Raw genomic sequence first — 21576 nt, forward strand, 5'->3', positions numbered from 1 at the left:
TAATTTGCCACTGCTGCTTCTTAAACGCGGCAGAGGGTAGAAGAGTGGTGTTGTGGTCGCAACATTACCGGCTGCATGGTTACACAGCCTCCTGCCAAAAGGTGCACAGCCACACAATTTAAAGGAAACAGTGCTATGAGGGCTTTTAAGCTGCATAGAAGGAGGCCAGTCTTCAGACTGCCGATCAGCACAAGTGAAATGCTTTTTCAAGTTTCCTTTGTAATATTTCAGTGGAGCTGTTGGGTTTTATTGAGATTGCATTAGATGTTTTTTCTGATGACCCAGATGCGCTGCTGCAAAGCTTCAAATACCAAATGAAATATTGCTTTAAAATGCTTGAGACGGCGTGTGCAAAGGAGTCACAGCTCAGCTTTTTTTGTCTCCCTCCACAGATCCACCTTTTCTTAACTACCCTTTCATCCAGCATCTCTCCCTCCTTCCCCACCACCCCAGGTTCCACCATCTCTCCCTTTCTTTTCCCAACTACCCTCCTATCCAGTATCTCTATCCCCCCTCCACACCATCCCTTGTGTCCAACTTCTCTCCCTTTCTGTTCCTTCCCTCCCTAAAAACCATGGTCCATCATTTCTCTCCCTCTCCTCTACTTTCAGACCCATTATTTCTTCCCACCCAAACTCCGGCATATGCGCGTCTCTTTGAACCCCCCCCCCTTCCCTCCGTGTACTTCTACACCAGGGCCCCCCCTCCCCTGAAGGCCTGTCCCCCCCTTAAAGGTCTGCATCCCACCCCTGAAGGCCTGTCCCCCCCTTGAAGGCCTGCACCCCCTTGAAGGCCTGTCCCCCCCCTTGAAGGCCTGCCTGCCTGTCCCCCTTGAAGGCCTGTCCCCCCCTTGAAGGTCTGCCTGCCTGATCCCCTGGAAGGCCTATCCCCCCCTTGAAGGCCTGTCCCCCCCCTTGAAGGCCTGCCTATCTGTCCTCCTTGAAGGCCTGTCCTTCCCTTGAAAGCCTGCCTGCCTGTCCCCCCCTTGAAGGTCTATCTCCCCACTTGAAGGCCTGCCTGCCCGCCCCACCCTGAAGGCCTGATGCCCTGACCCACTCTGAAAGACCGATTGCCCCCCAACCCTGAAGGACCGCTCATCCCCCTGGCCTCCCCGCACCACCTACGGTAGAGAAGCAGCCCGCAGCGGGATCGCGATGTCAGCGATCCCTGCGCTGCATTGGCGCTGCTTCCTCCGCCATGGTCCCGCCCCTCCTCTGACATCAGAACCGGGACCGCAGCAGAGGAAGCAGTGCCGAAGCAGCGCAGGGATCGCTGGCATCGCGATCCCACTGCATTCTGCTTCTCCACTGCAAACGGTGCGGGGGGCCGGGGGGGGAATCCAAACTTTGGGGGGGGACCGGACACCAACCCCCTCAGGGCTTGCACCCAGGGCGGACTTCCCCCCCCCCACCGTCTCCCCCTTGGTACGCCACTATCACTAACTGACCCTGTACTGAACAGTTAGTGCTGGGCAGTCCATGGGCAGAGCTTGGGAGGAGTCAGTATTTAACCAGTTAATGGTGATATTCAAACCACTAGCTGGTTAAATAGGCAACTGAAGTTAGGACTGCAAGAAGGGTTTTAGGTGCCCTTCCATCCCATTGCCCCCACTTGTTCCCCCTCCCCCCCCCCCCGGTCTAGGGCAGGGGTAGGTATTGGCTGTAGCCAAGAAGAACTCTGGATCCACCCTTTTTCCTGGAGTCCTGCCTGTACAAATTCAATAAATATAGTAGTCAGTTTTACATAGGTCACCTTTAACCAAAAAAGAGCTCTAAACAAGAAAGGGGAAGTACAATTTCATCATATCAGGAATGCAGACACTGCCAGCAGCTACCATCTTCATTTGGCATGTCATAATATCACTTATACACCACATGGCATTCATTCCTATTAAACTCCTCTTAAATGAAGTATTGATATACAGTCCTCCCCCGAAATTTGCAGGAGTTCCGTTCCAGGAACACCTGAGAATTTTGAAAAAATTTTGAATCTGTAAAAAGGCAGGAGAGGGCAGTTGGGGCACCAGTGCAGTAAATCATACCCGGTATGCTCTGGGGGGGGAGGGGGGAGGAGGAGAAATCGGCTGTGCAGAAGGTTGATTGGCTGACCGGGGGGGGGAGAGGAGGAGGAATCGGCTGTGCAGAAGGCTGATTCGCAGACTCATTCCCTGCATTTTCTGACCAGAACAGGCAGTCAGAAAATACCGTGAACCATGAATTCACGGGAGAACATAGTACTGTGAAAATTTTGGGGTTTGCTACACTTAATCCAGAGCTTCACCATCTCTCACGCCTTGCTGTCTCTCTCTGCTTCAATCACTGCATCTTCCAGCTAGAGCAGAAGGTGACTATTAGAAGCAGTGAAAATGTAACAAAATGTTTGGCAGAATCACTAGTAAGAAACATCTATCCTGTGAAACTTAACTTTTACCTTGCTGAAAAGCTTTCTCAGGAGAGGACCTTGTACCATGATGGAGATACTATACCTCTGTTAAGTAGCAGAGGGAGGAAGTGTAACCATTAGCACCCATGTATGTATTTAGAATATAAGAACATAAGAACATAAGCAGTGCCTCTGCCGGTCAGACCATAGGTCCATCCTGCCCAGCAGTTCGCTCCCGCGGCGGCCCAAACAGGTCACGACCTGTCTGAATCACTAGAAGGGGCTCCCTTGCCACCTTGGTATCTCGTTTAAGTCCTGCCTTCCTATCGAAGTCCTAGCCCTCCAGTTTTGCACATGCACGACCTGGTTGATTTATACTCATTACCTGGTTAACATTCTATACTTGTGTTACATCCCAGCTCCTCCCTCAGTATCCCACGATCCCTTTATCCGTCAGGAATCTGTCCAATCCCTGTTTGAATCCTTGGACCGTACTCTGTTTGATCACTTCCTCTGGTAGTGCATTCCAAGTGTCCACGACCCTCTGGGTGAAAAAAAACTTCCTTGCATTTGTTTTGAACCTATCTCCCTTCAGTTTCTCAGAATGCCCCCTTGTATTTGCTGTCCCCTTTAGTCTGAAGAATCTGTCCCTATTCACCCTCTCTATGCCCCTCATGATCTTGAAGGTCTCTATCATATCTCCCCTGAGCCTCCTTTTCTCCAGAGAGAAGAGCCCCAGCCTTTCCAGCCTCTCGGCGTATGAGCAGTGTTCCAGCCCTCTTACCATTCTCGTTGCTCTCCTTTGGACTCTCTCAAGTACCGCCATGTCCTTCTTGAGGTATGGCGACCAATACTGAACGCAGTATTCCAGATGCGGACGCACCATCGCTCGATACAATGGCATGATGACTTCCCGTGTTCTGGTTGTTATGCCCTTCTTTATGATGCCCAGCATCCTGTTGGCTTTTTTCGAGGCTGCTGCGCACTGTGCAGATGGCTTCAGTGATGCATCCACCAACACACCCAAGTCTCTCTCGAGTCTGCTGTCTCCCAACAATACCCCCCCCAATTTGTAGTTGAACAACGGGTTCTTTTTCCCTATATGCATGACCTTGCATTTGTCCACGTTGAAGCACATTTGCCATTTGTTTGCCCAGTCTTCCAGCTTGTCCAGGTCCCTTTGTAGGTCCTCACACTCCTCCCTGGTCCTAACTCTGCCGCACAGTTTGGTATCGTCTGCGAATTTTATAACCTCACACTTTGCCTCCTTTTCCAGGTCATTTATGAATATGTTAAAAAGCAACGGCCCCAGCACCGATCCCTGTGGCACACCGCTCGTGACTCCCCGCCAGTCAGAAAATTGACCCTTTACTCCAACCCTCTGCAGTCTACCCGACAACCAGTGTTTGATCCATCTGTGCACATCCCCTCCCACCCCGTGGTTCCACAGCTTCTTAAGTAGCCTTTCATGTGGCACCTTGTCGAAAGCCTTCTGAAAATCGAGGTAAATGATGTCTATGGGCTCCCCATTGTCCACCCGACTGCTTATTCCCTCAAAGAAGTACAGAAGGTTCGTTAGGCACGACCTTCCCTTGCAGAATCCATGCTGGCTTGTTCTCAGTAGGCCATTCCTCTCGATGTGCTCGCAAATGGTGTCCTTGATCATAGCTTCCACCATCTTCCCTATAATTGAAGTTAGGCTCACCGGCCTGTAGTTCCCGGGGTCACCCCTCGATCCCTTCTTGAAGATGGGTGTGACATTTGCCAATTTCCAGTCCTCTGGTACACCAGTTTTCAAGGATAGGTTGCAAACATGCTGGATTGTGCCCGCTATTTCCTGTCTTAGTTCCTTCAGAACCCTTGGGTGGATCCCGTCCGGGCCCGGTGATTTGCCACATTTTAACCTGTCTATCTGTTTGAGGGCATCCTCCTTACTTACCTCTATGTGCTCTAGTTTCTCAGCCTGTTCCCCACTCATGAGCTCGTCTGAGTCCGGTATATTAGATGTGTCTTCGCTCGTGAAAACCGACGAGAAGAACGTGTTCAACCTCTCAGCTACCTCTTTATCCTCCTTAACCACTCCCTTCCTGTCCCCATCGTCCAACGGCCCCACTTCCTCTCTCGCTGGTCGCTTCCCCTTTACGTAACTGAAGAATGCCTTGAAGTTTTTCGCCTCCCTGGCCAGCCCCTCTTCGTATTTTCCCTTTGCTTTTCTAACCTCCCGGTGGCATTCCTTTTGGCATTTCTTGTGTGCCTGGTGATTTTCCTCTGTTGGATCCTTTTTCCATCTCCGGAAGGATACTTTTTTGTCCTTTATCGCCCTCTTTACTTCTATTGACATCCAAACCGGGTCTTTTGATCTCTTGTTCTTGCAGCCTTTCCTGAAATTGGGGACGTACATTCTCTGTGCTTCTTGCAGGGTGTCCCTGAATAGGGTCCAGGTGCTTTCCACAGTCTCCATCCTAAAGATGTTTCTGAGCTTTCTCCCCACCATTTCCCTCATAGCAACATAGTTCCCTTTCTTGAAGTTCAGTGCAGTTGTTGCGGTCCTCCTAACTATGGGTGTCCCTCTTTCTAATGTGAATCTGATCGTGTTGTGGTCACTGTTGCCTAGTGGTCCTCCCACTTCTGCCCCTCTTGCAGGCCCCCCTAATCCGTTTAGGATGAGGTCAAGAGTAGTACCCCCTCGCGTCGGTTCTTTGACTAGTTGCTCCATAAAGCAGTCCTTCACAGCTTCTACAAATCCTGTCTCCCTAGTGCAGTTGGAGTGACCCGTACTCCAGTCTATCCCTGGGTAGTTGAAGTCCCCCATCACTGTTACACTTCCAGTCCTGCACTCCTGTCTCAATTCCTCTTCCAGGTCGTGTCCGACTCCCTCTGGCGCACCAGGTGGTCGATAGTACAGCCCCAGTTTTATGCCCGCGTCCTTGTTTCCCGGTAATTTGACCCATAGCGATTCCAGCCCCTCTGCCTTCGTTGCCATATCCATCCCGACTGAGTGGATAGTGTCCTTTATATATAGTGCTATGCCTCCCCCCTTTTTGTGGGTCCTGTCCCTCCTATAGAGCTTGTACCCCGGCAGCGCTACATCCCATTGATTTTCCTCTGTCCACCAGGTTTCTACAATTCCAATTATATCCAGGTCCTCCCCCTTGGCCATGACTTCTAGTTCACCCATCTTGGCCATGAGGCTTCTTGCATTTGTGTATAGGCACCGCAGGTCCCGTCGTTTTTCTTCCATCTCTGCATTTACCTGGGCCACTTGCCCTTGGATTTCTGGCAGTTTTCCCGCTCTCTGTGCTTCTGCTTTGCCCTCAGCCTTTACCCTCTTAGGTTTCAGCTCCCCCACATTTCTGCCACCCCACTTTCCCGCTTTTCCTCTGGGATTTCTAGCCCTACCGGCCCCATCCTGGGCTATCATCCCTTGAGCCTCTGTTTGATCCCCCTCGCCTTGTGGTACTTCCATGTTACCCTCGGCTTTCGCCTTCATGCCACTCAGTCCCTCTGTGTCCCCATGCCCCTTAGTCTTCTCCCAGCAAGCTCCCTTTACCTGATGTTTCCCTCGCTGTCTGATTTTGAGGTCTTCCGGTCCCTCTGTTTCCTTCCTGCAGTCAGCCCGTTCAGCATCTGTTCTGGATACTGTTGTCCGAAGCGTCAACATCAGATCAGCTGTCGGCTTTCCCCCTCTCCTCAGTTTAAAGCCCTCTCGATCTCCTTCCTCACATTGGCTGCCAGTAGTCTGGTTCCCGCTGTGCTCAGGTGCAGGCCGTCCCGCCGGTAGAGCTTGCTCTTTCCCCAGAAGGACGTCCAGTTCCTCACAAAGCGGAAACCCTCCTCCTGGCACCATCTCCTCAACCATGCATTTACAGCTTGGAGGTCTGCCTGCCTCTTTGCATCTGCTCTCGGTACAGGCAGGATCTCCGAGAATGCTATCCTCCGTGTGCTCCGCTTCAGCTTTCGTCCCAGGACCCTGAACTGGTCAGTCAGTGCGTCCATGCTGAAGTTCCTCCGGCTCACATCGTTTGTTCCGACGTGGATTATTACCGCAGTCTCCTCTGTCTCTGCTCCGTCCAGGATCCTCTCGATCCTATCAGTGATGTCTCGTGTCTTGGCCCCTGGCAGACAAGTCACTAGCCGGTCCTCCCTTCCTCCAGCTACGTGACTGTCTACCTCTCTCAAGATCGAGTCTCCCACCACAATAGCAGACTTCCCTTTCGTCAGCAACCTCCTCTGCCTCAGGTCCGTGTCCTCGGTATAGTGTGGTGTCTCTCCCTCTGGGTCCTGGTGAGTTGTGGTCTCCTCCTCTTGCGTGGTCCCTCCGCTAGGTCCTTCCCCGGTGTCGCCTTGTGGATCCTGGGTCTCGTCTGCCGACATCCGTCTGTGCTGCTGCTGCTCCCGTTCCTCCACCGTCCTATAGGCCTCCTCGATGAATCTCTCGAGGTCCCTCACCTGGTCCACAATGGGGCCTTCTCCGTCTGTGATCTGGGTAGACCAGCTCGTCTCCTCTGTGGTGCGCAGTTCCTCCAGTCCCTCTAGTTCTTGTACCCTGACCCTCAATCTGCCGACCTCCATCCTCAGGCTTTCCAGTTCCTGACACCGACTGCATATGTACTCCCGCCTTCCCAAAGGGAGGTAGTCATACATATTGCACTCTGTGCAGTATACCGGAAAGTACCTCTGGGATCCTGGGTCTTCCATCGCTCTTGTGTAGTGCTGGTGTGCTCCTGCTGTGGGTAAGAGAAAGGGAAAGAGAAAGGAAAAGGAGAAAATAATTGAATTATTTAGCGTTTCTGGCTCCCTCGCAAGGCTCCTTCGCAAAGGCGCTCTCGCTAAATCTGGCCACCAGCATTGAATATTTGGGGCAAAGCTCACCACAGTGGACTTAGCTAACCAAGCTGTTTTTACCAGAAGGATGGCTATGGCTAACGGCCAAAAATAGGCCTGCTTTTTAGGTAGATCTATCTGGCCACGTACAAGTCAAATGCAAGGTGATAAGGAAGGCAAAGAGAGACCTTGAAAAGATTACTTTGGAAACAAAAATGCATGGTAAAAACTGTTTTAGGTATATTAGAAGGAAGATGTCAGAAAGGAATCATAGCACCCCTTGATAACTAAGGGGTAAAAGTGCATTCAGGGAAGACAAGGCCATAGCAAAGAAATTAAATTAATTCTTTGCATTGAGAAAGATGTGGGGGGAGATACCAATACCAGAAATGGTATTCAGTGCTGATGAGTCAGAGAGACTGAAACAAATCTCTGTAACACTGGAATATGTAATGGTATACATCCCAGAGTACTGATAGAATTGACACATGAACTTGCAGAGCTATCGTTAGTAATTTGTAGTTTATTTTTAAAATCCAGCATAGTACCAGAAGACTGGAGGGTGGCCAATGTAATGCTAGTCTCTAAAAAGGGTTCCAGAGGTAATCTAGGAAAATATGGACCCGTGAGTTTGATGTCAGTGCCAGGCAAAATGCTAGAGACTATTATAAAAGAACAAACTGATAGAGCATATACAAAAGTATAGATTAATGAGACAAAGCCAACATGGATTTAGTCAAGGGAAATCTTGCCTCACCAATCTACTACATTTTTTTGAAGGGGTGAATAAACATGTGGATAAAGATGAGCTGCTCGATATTATATATCTGAATTTTCAAAAGGCATTTGACAAAGTACCTCATGAAAGACTTCTGAGGAAATTAGAAAGTCATGGGATAGGAGGTAATGTCCTATTATGGATTAGGACTGCTGCTTTTTAACATATTTATAAATTATCTAGAAAATGGGAATAACTAGTGAGATAATTAAATTTGCTGATGACACAAAGTTGTTAAATCACAAGAGGATTGTGGAAAAATTGCAAGAGGACCTAGAGGGACAGGGAGGCTGTGCATCCAAGTGGCAGATAACGTTTAATGTGAGCAAGTGCAAAGTGATGCATGTGGGAAAGAGGGATGCTCTGCCCAGGAAAAGGATCTATGTGTCATCATTGGTGAAATGTGGAACCCTCAGCTTAGTGTGCAGCAGTGACTAACAAAGCAAACAGAATGTTAGGAATTATCAGTAAAGGAATGGAAAACAAAGATGAGAATGTTATAATGCCCTTGATGTGGCCATAGCTTGAATACTGGGTGGCAATTTTGATCGCTCCATCGCAAAAGAGATATGCCAGAATTAGAAAAAATACAAAGAAGGGCAACAATAGTGATAAAAATGATGGGACGACTTCCTTATGATAAAAGAATAAAGCGGCTAGGGCTCTTCAGTGTGGAGAAGAGACAGCTCAGGGGAGATATGATAGAGGTCTATAAAATATTGAGTGTAGTGGAATGGGTAGATGTGAATCGCTTGTTTATTCTTTCCAAAAATACTAGGACTAGGAGGACGTGCAATCAAGCTAATAAGCAGTAAATTTAAAACAAACTGAAGAAAATATTTCTTCATTCAATGTTGCTAGAAAATGTGGTGAGTAGGGTTTTAAGAAAAAGGTTGGATACCTTCCTAAGCCTTTATTAAGATGAACTTCAGGAACTTCCTAGGATAAGCAACATCAAATCTGTTTTATTCCTTGGGATCTTGCCAGATACTTCTGATCTAGGTTGGCCAGTGTTGGAAACAGGATACTGGGCTTGATGGACCTTCAGTCCGTCAAAGTATGGAAACTCTTATGTTCTTATGGAGTCGGGAAGGATCCAGTAGATATTCTGTAACTTCTCACAAAGCGAAGATTGGACTGCACAAAAGGCAGCACTCATTTGGGCCACTTAGCTATGTGGGCATCGACACTGAATATCAGCTGGCACTCGCATAGCTTCTGGATTGTCACCACTTCCAATTCTAGCCTCGCTCTGATTCCCCAATCCCCTTGGTTCTGATTGCACCTCTAAACCTCGCTCTCTAATCCCCCAACCACTGTTCCCCCTCTCCCCAGTTAATCTACCCAGAGATCCCTTACACTACCAATCCTAGGCCCTTATTTGGAAGAATGACCCCTAGCAGTAATACCATGAGACTGCTGGCTCAATATTTATGTATTTATTTATTCAATTTTCTATAACGTTCTCCCAGGGAAGCTCAGAAGGGTTTACATAAATTTATTCAGGTACTCAAGCATTTTTGCCTATCTGTCCCAGTGGGCTCACAATCTATCTAATGTAACTGGATTGCGGGGTTAGTTTTGTTTTAAGTATGTCTGTTTTTTTTAAGAGTTCAGAGCCAGCCTACACGTCTCTTGAACAGAACAGCCTGTCACCAGCAAGAAATGGTTATAGCATGCCTTGATATACAGACTGTGATATTGTTTATTGGTTCTGGTGTATGGTTTCCTGGAAATAAGCCATAATAAATGCAATCAATAACCCTATCATATCAGGGATGTGTAACTTTGTAGAAACCATCTTTTACCTTCCCCTTCTGCTCAGTAGAGGAATACAGGATGTAGTCAGGCTTGTAGGCACAGAAATGATTAGTAGTAGCAGAAACAGTTGTAGCAGTAACAATGGCTGATAAAGCCCAATATAGTAAGATGGCTAGAGATATACCTCACAATAAAAATGTTGGTGCAGACATTATAGATATCACATAAATCACTAGAACAATGTTGTGCTTAAGAAGGACTACTAAGGCATACATTTTACTCATTGCATACACTGAGAAATTTGGAGAAAAACTGACTTTGAATCAATCTTTTATAGCTCTCATCATCATTGTTCTTTGAAAAAAAAATCTCTTCTCAATTATGACCCCCTTTTATGAAGCCATGTTAGGCTTTTTTATCACCGGCCATAATGGTATTAGCTTCGACATTCACAGCATTCCTATGAACATCGGAGCTAATACTGTTACAGCCGGCAATAAAAAAAAAAGGCCTAATGCAGCTATGTAAAAAAAAAAAAAAATTTAAGTCTCTAAGTTTTGCTTTGATGTCATCCTCTTGCTATCTACGAGGGGCTACTGATGAGAATGATGTAGAGCCATGAAACTTACAAGTTATTCCACACTTTTCTTGACAGTTTTCATTTCATATCATGAAAAAAAAAGTGTCAAGAAAAGTGTGGAATAACTTATAAGATTCATGGCTCCACAGTATTCTCTTCTTGGTTGGGCTGAGAACTTTTCAGCGGCCCCTCCTAGTGATTCTCCATTTATCCTATATCTTTATGAATTGCGACTCTGTTTTTGCTCCCACCACCTCCACCGGGAAGGCATTTCAGGCCTCTATTATCGTTTGCATTAAAAAATATGTCTTGATGTTGATCTTACACTTCTATCCTTTTAACTGCAATTAATGTCCTCTGGTTCTAGAGCTACCCTGTCTTTGAAATATTTATTTATCCCTTGTAGGCCAAATTCAGTAAATGATGCTTAAAAATTGGTGTTGGAAAAAATATTAGTACTCAGTGCTGTTCTGTAAAAGTCACTTTGGATTGAGTGCCCTCTATTACTCCTGGCAGAATTCTGCGCAACTGCAGTATCACAATACCGCAATACTTTGGAACTCACTTCCTGTTCATTTACACCTTCACACCTCCTTAGAATCATTCAAAGCCGACCTAAAAACTTTTCTTTTCCGTGATGCATACTCCAAAATAAAATATTCCTCATTCCTTGAATCTCCATCCTGACAGACTTTGAGATAAAATCAAGATCCGACAAAGCAGCACTTCCTGTTGTTCTACCCCCCCCCCCACAAACACACACACACTTTCCTATATGCTATTGTAGTTCACTTCCACCCTCCTTCCCCTAAAATTCTTCCTGGCCTCACCTCCCAATAAGATAACAGAGAACATTATAAAGTTGAACAGCATTACATACTCTACTATGCCAGTTATTACAAAAAAAAAAAAAAAAAAAATAGGGGTTTATTTAGACCAAAATCTATCACTCAATGTTCAAATTAATGCACTCGTTAGGAAAACTTATTTTATGCTATGGAAATTGTGATCAATTAGGGCATATTTTGATCCTTTCTCATTTAGACTACTGGTAGAATCATTGATTTTGAGTTCCCTGGATTATTGTAACATCATTTATCTAGCCTCCAGTAAAAAGAACATCAAAAGGTTGCAGATCATTCAGAACACAGCTGTTCGGTTAAATTTCAACTTGAAAATTTTTCATCATGTAACTAAATTTATTGGAAGCTACATTGGCTCCCAGTTGAGACAAGAATATTATTCAAGTTAGGTTATATCTTTTACAAGACATATTATATCTTTAATGAAATATGGCCTTATACCTGGTTTATATTATTGATCACTTCACTGACAGAAAATGTTTTTATACTTCTTCCTCTGTATTCACTGTGATAGGGGATAGACCCACAGAAAAATTGTGAATAACTTTTTCATATGGTATTTGCTGTTTTCTATTAAAAACCATCGTGAATATGGTGAAACCGCGAATAACATGGTGGCAGACCTGGCCTGTTCTTGAAGGAGAGGCAAAACACAGTGAAGAAAGTGCTGGGAATTGGCGGTTTTCTCTGTAAACGCTTGGAATCAGCGATTTCTCTATGCAAGTTGATGTAATTTGGGGGGAGGAGCCAGCAAGCTAAAAACCGCAAATAATCGAAACTGCGATTGCTGAAACCTCGAGTACGGAGGGAGAAGTGTATTGTCATTTTAGAATATTTACAGTTCCTACTGTAAAAGGTTACATATACAAAAGATTTTTCCATAGAATTTTATCATTTTAGGCTGGATTATGGGATAAACCCTTTTCTGCCTGAGAACAAACTCCAACTTCTATCTTTCCTTTAGAAAAATGCTAACGACCTACTTATTTGACAAATTCTTCTGAATGTGATTATACTACACTGTGCTTGTACAGTCTCTTGATTGTTGATAACCACGTTGAAATGAGAGGTTACTGCGGTATATAAGTGAATTTGTTATGTTATGTCTTTGTTTAACCCCTGTCCTTTTATGCATTTAATTAAATTAAGTTTGTAAGCCACCTAGAAGGATCCCCGATGGGTGGGGTAGCAAATAAATAAAACTTGAAACTTACATAGTAACATAGGGTTCCTTTTACTAAGCTGTTCTAGCTGTTTTAGCGCGCGCTACACGCTAACGCCTCCATAGAGCTGGTGTTAGTATTTTTTGTGTAGCATGGGGTTAGCATACACTAATCTTTAGTGTGCGCTAAAAACGCTAGTGCAGCTTAGTAAAAGGAGCCCATAGTAAATGATAGCAGATAAAGATCTGAATGGTCTATCCAGTCTGCCCAACCGTCATACTCATCAATTCAAAATGAAATTGTCTTTTTTGGCCATTTCTGGGGCATAGACCATAGAATTCTGCCCGGCATTGTACTTAGGTTCCAACTACTGGAGTAGCTGTTTAAACCCATTCCAGTCCATCCTAAACCAAACTGCCATATATGGAAAATAGTCTATACGAGCTTGCCCAGTACTGGTCTTAAGTTCTTCCAGCTGGAGTCACCATCTAAGCACCACTTGACACATCAAACACACATGCAACAATTTACATTGTTTTTATACCATTCGTTTTTAATTAGAGATCCTCTGTCTTCATCCCATGCCTTTTTGAATTCTGCCACCATTTTTGTCTCTACCACCTCCCTCAGGAGGGCATTTGAGTCGTTCACCACCCTCTCTGTGAAAAATAATTTCCAGATATTATTCCTAAGTCTATCACCCCACAATCTCAATTTAAGTCCTCTAGTTATACCGTTTTCCCTCTTTAGAAAAAGATTTAAGCTTTTCTCATGCATCTTCTGACAGAGACCCATACAATATTTGTTGCTTTCCTCTGAACCATTTCAATATCTTATATCTATATCTATATCTGGAGACACAGCTGACTGTTCCCAATTGTGCATCCTGATTCCAGAGTCTGTTATAGGGGAAAACACCCTCCAGGGTTTCAAGACAAAGTTGAACAAGTTCCTGCTAAACTGGAACGTACGCAGGTGAGGCTGGACTCATTTAGAGCACTGGTCTTTGACCTGAGGGCCGCCGCTTGAGCGGACAGCTGGGTAGGATGGACCACTGGTCTGACCCAGCAGCTGCATTTCTTATGTTCTTATGTCACCTTATGGAAGAACACAGCACAAATAGTGGAGGAGATGAAGAAACAAAAGGCAGTCTGTGGGGTTTAATAAGCAATTTTATTGATAAGGACTCAACATTTGCTCATCACCATTTGTTGCCTTTCACACCTCGTATTCATCAGCTGGATGTTTTAATAGGTGTTGAGGTATTCTGTTTAACCAATGCTGTTCCACCAATAGACAAGACTCCTGATGCAGGCCTAGTAGATGAAACACAAATTGTGTTGAGTCCTTACCAAACGCCACAGACTGCCTTTTGTTTCTTTGTCTCGTCTGCTGATTGTGTTGTGTCTTTCACCTGCAGTGGATTTGTCTTCTGTTGCTTGTTGTTACTTTCTGGAAGGAGTCAGTATATCTTTGCAAAGTGAATAAGCATGTGTAAAGCAGGTAGGAGGATAATTAATGCATGATTGAATGAAGCTGAGAATAAGTACATGTGGCCTGAGTGCTGTTTATCCTGTTAATAGTGTTAAGAGTTGGAATTATACATTCCATTTTTTTTAAAGCCGATATTCAAATTTTGATCTTTGTACAAGTTAATCAGTCTCTAGTTTTGTCAAATTTCAATTGTAACCTGATACTATTGAAACCAAGGGGTCCTTTTGTCAAGCCGCGCTAGCGGGGTTAGCGCGTCGGACATTTCATCACGCGCTAACCCCTGTGGCCGGCTAAAAAATGCAGGCGTTAGCGGCTATCTCGGCAGGCGGTTTAACGCGCGATATTGTGCGCATTAAACCCCTACTACAGCTTGATAAAAGAACCCCCAAGTTGAGAGAGCATGAGTTGATTCTAAATGTAGATACAAGACAGCCGTTATGTGGTTGTCTAGGAAATCTAGACCATTCACCATTCAGCTAATGATGCAGTGTAAGTCTAGTCCCTTGAGATTACTTTGGGATTCCAATGTGACAGTGCTTTAAGGTTAGACAATGTTGCAAGTTAATTGCACATTAGTAACCAGCAGATAGGACTACTGTAATTCTTTGGTTCAAGGCTTGATGAAAACAAGTCTTAAGAGATTACAGTTAGTCTAAAATACAGCTGCATGTTTGGTTCTCAATGGAAAAAAATATTTGCACAACAGTACATTAAACATCTTAATAGATAGCACAGAATATAAGTGGAGGTGGAACATATAGACCAATAACAGACTAACAGGAGTTAGTGAGAGGAATAGCTTAATGCAGTGTATTGCAAAATGTGTGCCGTGGCCTACTAGTGTGCCCCATCACATTCCAGGTATACTGTGAGATGCCGATGAGGAGAGGCGCTGGCACCGACTGTGTGCTTACAAGACATGCCTCATCTGGCACTTGCGTCTCTCCTCACCAGCACCTCTGCTCCTGCTCCTCATCTCTCCTTCTGCAGCACCACCCGCCAATGGAGGTAATAGGAGACTCAGGACCGCAATTGGAGAACAACTGCGCATACGCAGACGTCAGTGTGATGATTTCATGCATGTGCCAGACATCATCATGTCAACGTCTACGCATTTCCGGGTGTCCTCCAAACGCGGCTGAGAGATTAGTGTGCCGCACCTTAAAACATTTGCAACACACTGGCATAATGGTTAGTGCAGTGGCTTGCAAATCAGGCAAACTGGTTTCAATTCCCACTCTTGCTCCTTGTGACTCTGAGTAAGTCACTTAATCTTCTATTGTCCTAGGTGCAAAATAAGTACCTATTTATAATATCTAAACTGATTTGATTGTAACCACAGAAAGACAGTCTATGAAATCCTATCCCCTTGACTAGATTATGGAAATTTCATGTAAAGAGATGCAAAAACAAGTGAGAATAACTACTATGGATAGACAAGGATTAGGGAAAACAAATCCTTTACTATAAAAGATGAATCCTGTCATATATCAAATGAGAATACCACAATAAGTGACCATATGTGATAAAACAAACGCTACATAATGGAACTTCGTTGAGACACCACAAATCGTGAAAATGATCTTATAGAACCTTGTTTATCCACTTCTACTCTGCTACATATGTGCAGCTGGCGTTAGTCCTTGTGTATGTGTCTGGTTAGTTGTTTCTTTCATTAAAGGTTTTAAAGAAGAGGCAAACATTGACAAGGGCAGAGCTGCAGAAGAAATGCACTTCTAGGTAAGAAGAAGTAGTCTGAAAGGCTAATACCGGGCTTAAAAAGAGAGGATGTAACAGAGGGCAAATCATACAGCTGAATTCTGGATGTAATGAGTAATAAATGGCTCAGTGGCAGACTTATGAGGAGGAAGTTGTGGTAGTTCAAGTGGGAAGTGACAAGAGATTTGGTAAGGTTTTGGTGATGTGATTGAAAGGGCATGGCTTGGCGAGATATACTGTATACTGCACAGTATATATATATATATAAAAGTTCAAAATAGCAAAGCTTTGAACAGGAGAGAGAGCAAGCGGATTCAATGATGATGGTCCAGAGGCTGCATGTTGAGACAGCAGGATGATGGTTCTATGTAAAGATGTATATTTTTGCATCATTGAGGTTTTTGTTTAGCATGTGCTATTTGATTGTTTATAAAAAAAAAAAAAAAATAGGTTATGTTAATCTGTGGCTTTTTTCTCCCTCTTATTTTGGGTGCATGCTGGGTTTGAATTGGGATGTTTCTTAGTGCCACAATCATCCATTTTGTGAATTTATATGAATATATTTTGGGCTCCTTTTACTAAGGTGCGATAGGGCTTTAACGCGTGGAATAGCACACGCGCTAGACCTTAATGCCAGCATTGAGCTGGCGTTGGATCTAGAAGCATAGCGCGCGGTAATTTCCTGCATTCGCTAAAAACACTAGCGCACCTTAGTAAAAGGAGCCTTTTGTGTTGTTGGTCTTCACACTATCTGTTAGCACTACAAAATAGGTGCAAAAACAAATGTCTATAAAGGCTAATGTGACACATAGAAAAATGAAGGCAGATAAAGACCATATGAGCTATCCAGTCTGCCTATCCCTAATAAATTAAAACAAATGAAAATCAATCAAAAATTTTTTTTTACCTTACATGCATTTAGGGGACTATTTACTAAAAAGCATTATTCACAAAGCATAGGAATTATCATGCACTGTCAGCATCCCCTGTGCTAACATTGAAGGCCAGATTCTATAACTGGCCTGCAAATTTCCATGCACAAACTAAATTAGCTAATGAACCAATTAATGCAAATGTTTGGGTGCTAACAATCGGTGTTAATTGCAGACAGTTTTGATTTGTGATTTCATCTTGCTAAGCGTTATTTTATAAAGATCCGCGTGCAAATCTTATAGTGTGCAACTCAAAAAGGGGCAGGTGGGGGTATGGGGGGGGTCAGGGGCAGTCACTAAAGATGTGTGCAGCATTACTGAATACTGGGGTTCCGCACCTAACTTCCGCACCAGGATTTAGACCAGGTTACAGTGGTTGTAAACGCTCATACCCAAAACTGGGCACGGATCCTGGTGCTACGCGCTATTATATAAAAGGCACTGATCCTGGAATGTCTATTACAGAATACCATTCGGGGCCAATATGATGCTGAATTCTGAGCCCCAAAATCAAACTCGGGGAATATAAATGTAATATTTGGTGGATCCAAATAATGAACAGTTCAATTATATAAATAACCGATCCCCTCCCTATGTGATTTTAATCTTAATACATTATATGTAAACTAACTTCGGAAGTGCTCAGAACCCACAGGTAGAGAAGCCGCAAACGAGGAAAAGCCCCAAAATGCAAACCCCCTTGGTCTATCACTGCACTTCCTCCTACACTGAAAATCTGTTTAATAAATCTTATTATATTATTTTATTGTGATTGTCTTCTTTTAAATAAAGTGCTTAGTGCTTGAAATTCATGCTTAAGATTTCAATCATTTCATATGAATGCTAAAAAAGTCCATAACCTGGTGACAGTCAATGAAGCTGGCTGTGATGGTACTATTAGGTTCTGAAGCGCTTCGCCCTCGCGGGCTGCCTCACAGAACCCACCACTTCTTGTGACAACCAAGGGGACTACTGTTTCTCCTTCCGTTATTCAGTGCTGCACCAGGATTTATACCAGGTTTCAGTGGTTGTAAACGCTCATACCCAAAACTGGGCATGGATCCTGGTGCTACACGCTAGTTTATAAAAGGCACTGATCCTGGAATGTCTTCTACTTTACGGAGAGGGTGGTAGATGTCTGGAATGCGCTCCTGAGAGAGGTGGTGGAGAGGAAAACAGTGATTGAGTTCAAAGAAGCGTGGGATGAACACAGAGGATCTAGAATCAGAAAATAATATTAAATATTGTACTGGGCACTCTTGCATGGTCTGTATGTAGCTGTTTGGGGGAGGATGGGTTGGAGAGGGCTTCAATGGCTGGAAGGGTGCAGAAGGGCTGGAGTAGGTTTTAACGAACATTTTGGCAGTTGGAACCCAAGCACAGTAACGGGTAGAGCTTTGGATTCTTGCCCAGAAATAGCTAAGGAGAAAAAAATTTAAAAAATTTAAATTGAATCAGGTTGGGCAGACTGGATGGACCATTTGGGTCTTTATCTGCCGTCATCTACTATGTTACTATGTCCTATTATTTACCTAAAAGAGGCCCAAAATAGCAGAAATAAATTGATCTCAAAGTCAATAATGGGTGGCCATTATACGCTTACAAGGAAATCTGTGTTCCCAGAAACCGGCAATGTACCTATGCCAATCCCTCCCTTTCTTTCTCTCTCTCTCTCTCTCTTTCTCCTTGTAAAACCCTATGAAGACAAATGATCCTGCAGCCCCAGAAATAAAGCAATGCAAACTGCAAGAAACTGGGACACTGACTCCAGTGGAGAGGAGCAGGTGTGAGTTATAGATTATTTAAGAAATATCTCAAAGTTAGCTCCAGGACTGTATCACTAGCAGAGTAGCAAGCTTGTGCCTGATCAGACAGACTGGCACAATTTATACACACACCATACTGTTCACTTAAAATACAAATGGAAAATGTAACAAACTGTCCAAATTCATGTTTTCTTTTTTTCTCAGATAAATAAAATATTAGGATATACACTTTACCACAGGTATATGCTACTGTGATGAAAAAGTATTCCAGTCCCATTCACATGTGATAAGATAACATTCATTTCTTTCTTAACACTTTCATCGTCGGCATCTGTCCACTAGAGATGACTGTCATTTGCAGTGACATGGAACTATCATTTCTTTGCATAGCATTAAGAAATGAAAATGAGCAGTTACACTACATTTTTTTATTTGTTTTTCATTTGCAAATAAGGTACACTTTTTATGACATTTTTACAGTACAACAAACTGGTCACAAAAAAAAAGAAAATTAATATAAAAATTTGGGAAGCAACTCAAAATGAAAATTTTCTGGCTTCCCACCCCTATTCTCTACAACTAGAATACGTAGTTCCAATCCCCTCTTCTCTTTTGTTCCCGTTCGTATTTGTCCTTAAATTGTTTTTTCCCTTGGTTTGTTTTTGATTAAATTACATTTGAATTGGTATATTGTTATGGCATTTTTGTACACCGCCTAGAAGGCTTGAGTGGGCGGTATAATAAATTTTAAATAAACTTGAAACTTCTATTTCCATTACATATTCTTCTTTTTTTCCTATCTAAATTAAATAACAAGCTCAATTAAGCTTATTAATCAGCACTGATTGAAACATAGGCGCCTATCAAGAAAGTGCGATTTTGTAACAAGGCGCTTCAAAAAATTTAGGTGGCCTTCAAAAAGATAGGCACTATGGGGCTCATTATCGAAAGAGAAAAACATCCAAAAACCAGCCTAAGTCGGCACTTGGACAAACATTGTCAAAATATGTCTAAGTGCCGATAATAAAAACAGGTTTTGGACGTATTTCTAAACGACCAAGGCCTTCATAATGCCGCTGAACGACCACAACTAAATGGGGCGTTTCAGGAGTGTCGAAGGTGGGATTTGTGCGGGACATGGGCAGGCTTAGACTTAGTCATACTGCATGTATAACCAAAAGTTATATAGCACAGGATCGACGGAACTTGGATGTTGTGACTTAGACCATTTAAAACATAGTCTAAGTCACAAAAAACCACCTAAAGTGACCAGATAAGCACTTCAAAGATATAATACAGAACCACACATACTACCCCAGTGATCACCAACAAAATCGTAATCACACCTTTAAAAATTCAGCCTCCATACCATCATCATCTGGCAGCCCGGTACAGGAAAGCCTAGTTGACCTGCACAGAGGCATCTTAAGCCGTTTTGGGGATGGGTTAGGGACCTATGGAGAGGAGGCCCCTTGCCCATAAGCCCCTGTAATCACTGATACTGAAAGCCCCTGTAAGCATTGATACTGAAACATGTGCACTCCCATATACACCCCCAAAACCCTTTTGTACTGGCATATAAGTGGCTCCTGCAGCCATAAGGGCTATTGGGGTGGTAGATAAGTAGGTCTAGGGGATTCTGGAGGTGGTTTGGGGGGGCTCACCATGACTTATAAGGGAGCTGTAGTGAGATGATGACATGGTACCCTTTTTGTGAAGTTCACAGCAGTGCCCTGTAAGGTACCCCACTAATTAGGTGCCATGTCTGAGTGTTTAGTCCATCACTTTGCAGACCCCTCCCACATCCAAAGGGCTTGTTCTAGGCATTTTTGACATGGACGAAAAATTGGACAAAAATGTAGTATCATGATGGACGATTTAGTGGCTTGGACAATCAGATCAGCAGGACAAATAGTTAGACGATTTTCAAAACGAAAAAAAATTAGGACATATTTTTTGAAAATGTGTCCTAAGCTATTTTTTACTTTGGACGACTTGCAACTTGGACGAAAATGGACTTAGACGTTCCTTTTGATTATACTCCTCCACTTATGTTAGGCGTGAGTATGGCTACGTGTTAGGCACCTTCTTACAGAATCACTGCTCTTAAGCGTGCTTAAGCGCTTTTAGTCATGCCTAGAGCTGTCTTATTTATTGGACGCCTCCAAAATAGGAGCCCAAATAGGTGCCGCTAATCACTATTCACTGAACAGCACCCAATTTTACTTGAATCACAATGAACTGTGCCTAATTAGGTGCCTAACTTTTGGGTGCTTCTTATAGAATTTGCCCTTAAGTTTCTCTTTTAGCTCTCAAAGCTAATTTGCCAGGTTTGTGATAATATGCTGTCCTATATGTATATGATTATGTTGGTTTTCTGTTGTCTCTATCTATTTTGAAGGTTTTTAAATAAAATATTTGAACTAAAAGTAGAATATTTTTGTCTTATAAGCCTACAGATTAAGTTAAGATTTTAATTGCTGGAAGCAAAAACAAAAACCCTCCATGTACTTATCAAGTTAAGCCAGGAGGACTTTGGGTTATTGCTTGCCCAAGATGGCCATCTGAGCTGACAACCCCTGCTAAGGCCTCCTTTTACGCAACTGTGATAGCAGTTTCTAGCGTGGGGAGCCGTGCTGCTCCCAGCGCTCATTGAGCTCCTATGAGCGTTGGGAGCAGCACGGGCCATTCAGCGCAGCTCCCCGCACTCGAAACTGCTATCTCAGTTTCGTAAAAGAGGGGATGAGTGTGTTGGACTTTGGTCCTGTTGTTAATTTGTGCTCACGGTGTGTGCAACAATTTATAAGATGTCTGGCTGCAAATCTGGATAATCAGAGGTGCAGTTCCCCATGTCTTCAAACTTAAAAAGGAACAAATTGAAGCCACCATCTCCAGTGAGGCAGCAATAACTAAAGAGACAAGTAGCCCCTCCAAAGCTGTGCTGCAAGAACTGAAAGTCGGTGCCATTCGGGGAGTAAAACAAGAAATGACACATTTCACTGCATAATTAACAATTTCATAACAGAGGATGAGAAATCTGGAGTCCCCCCAGAGGCATGCATGGCAAAAGTTTGACCAGTGCTGATAACATGAAAAATGTAGTTCAATTATGAAGATAATGCTAACAGGAATAGGAGAAATAATATCTGTTATCCTTGGCCTTATTGAGGGGCCAGAGAGAATGGATATGATTAAGTTACTTGAAACATGGATTCCACAGTTGTTAGGTATAACATCTGAACAACTTCTGGAGCACAAAGTGCTTTCTGGGCACTTTTATGTCAAGCTGCCGAAGGGAAATTTCCTAGACATGT

The sequence above is a fragment of the Geotrypetes seraphini genome, chromosome 12, assembly GCF_902459505.1.
Source record: "Geotrypetes seraphini chromosome 12, aGeoSer1.1, whole genome shotgun sequence".
In the NCBI taxonomy this organism is placed as follows: domain Eukaryota; kingdom Metazoa; phylum Chordata; class Amphibia; order Gymnophiona; family Dermophiidae; genus Geotrypetes; species Geotrypetes seraphini.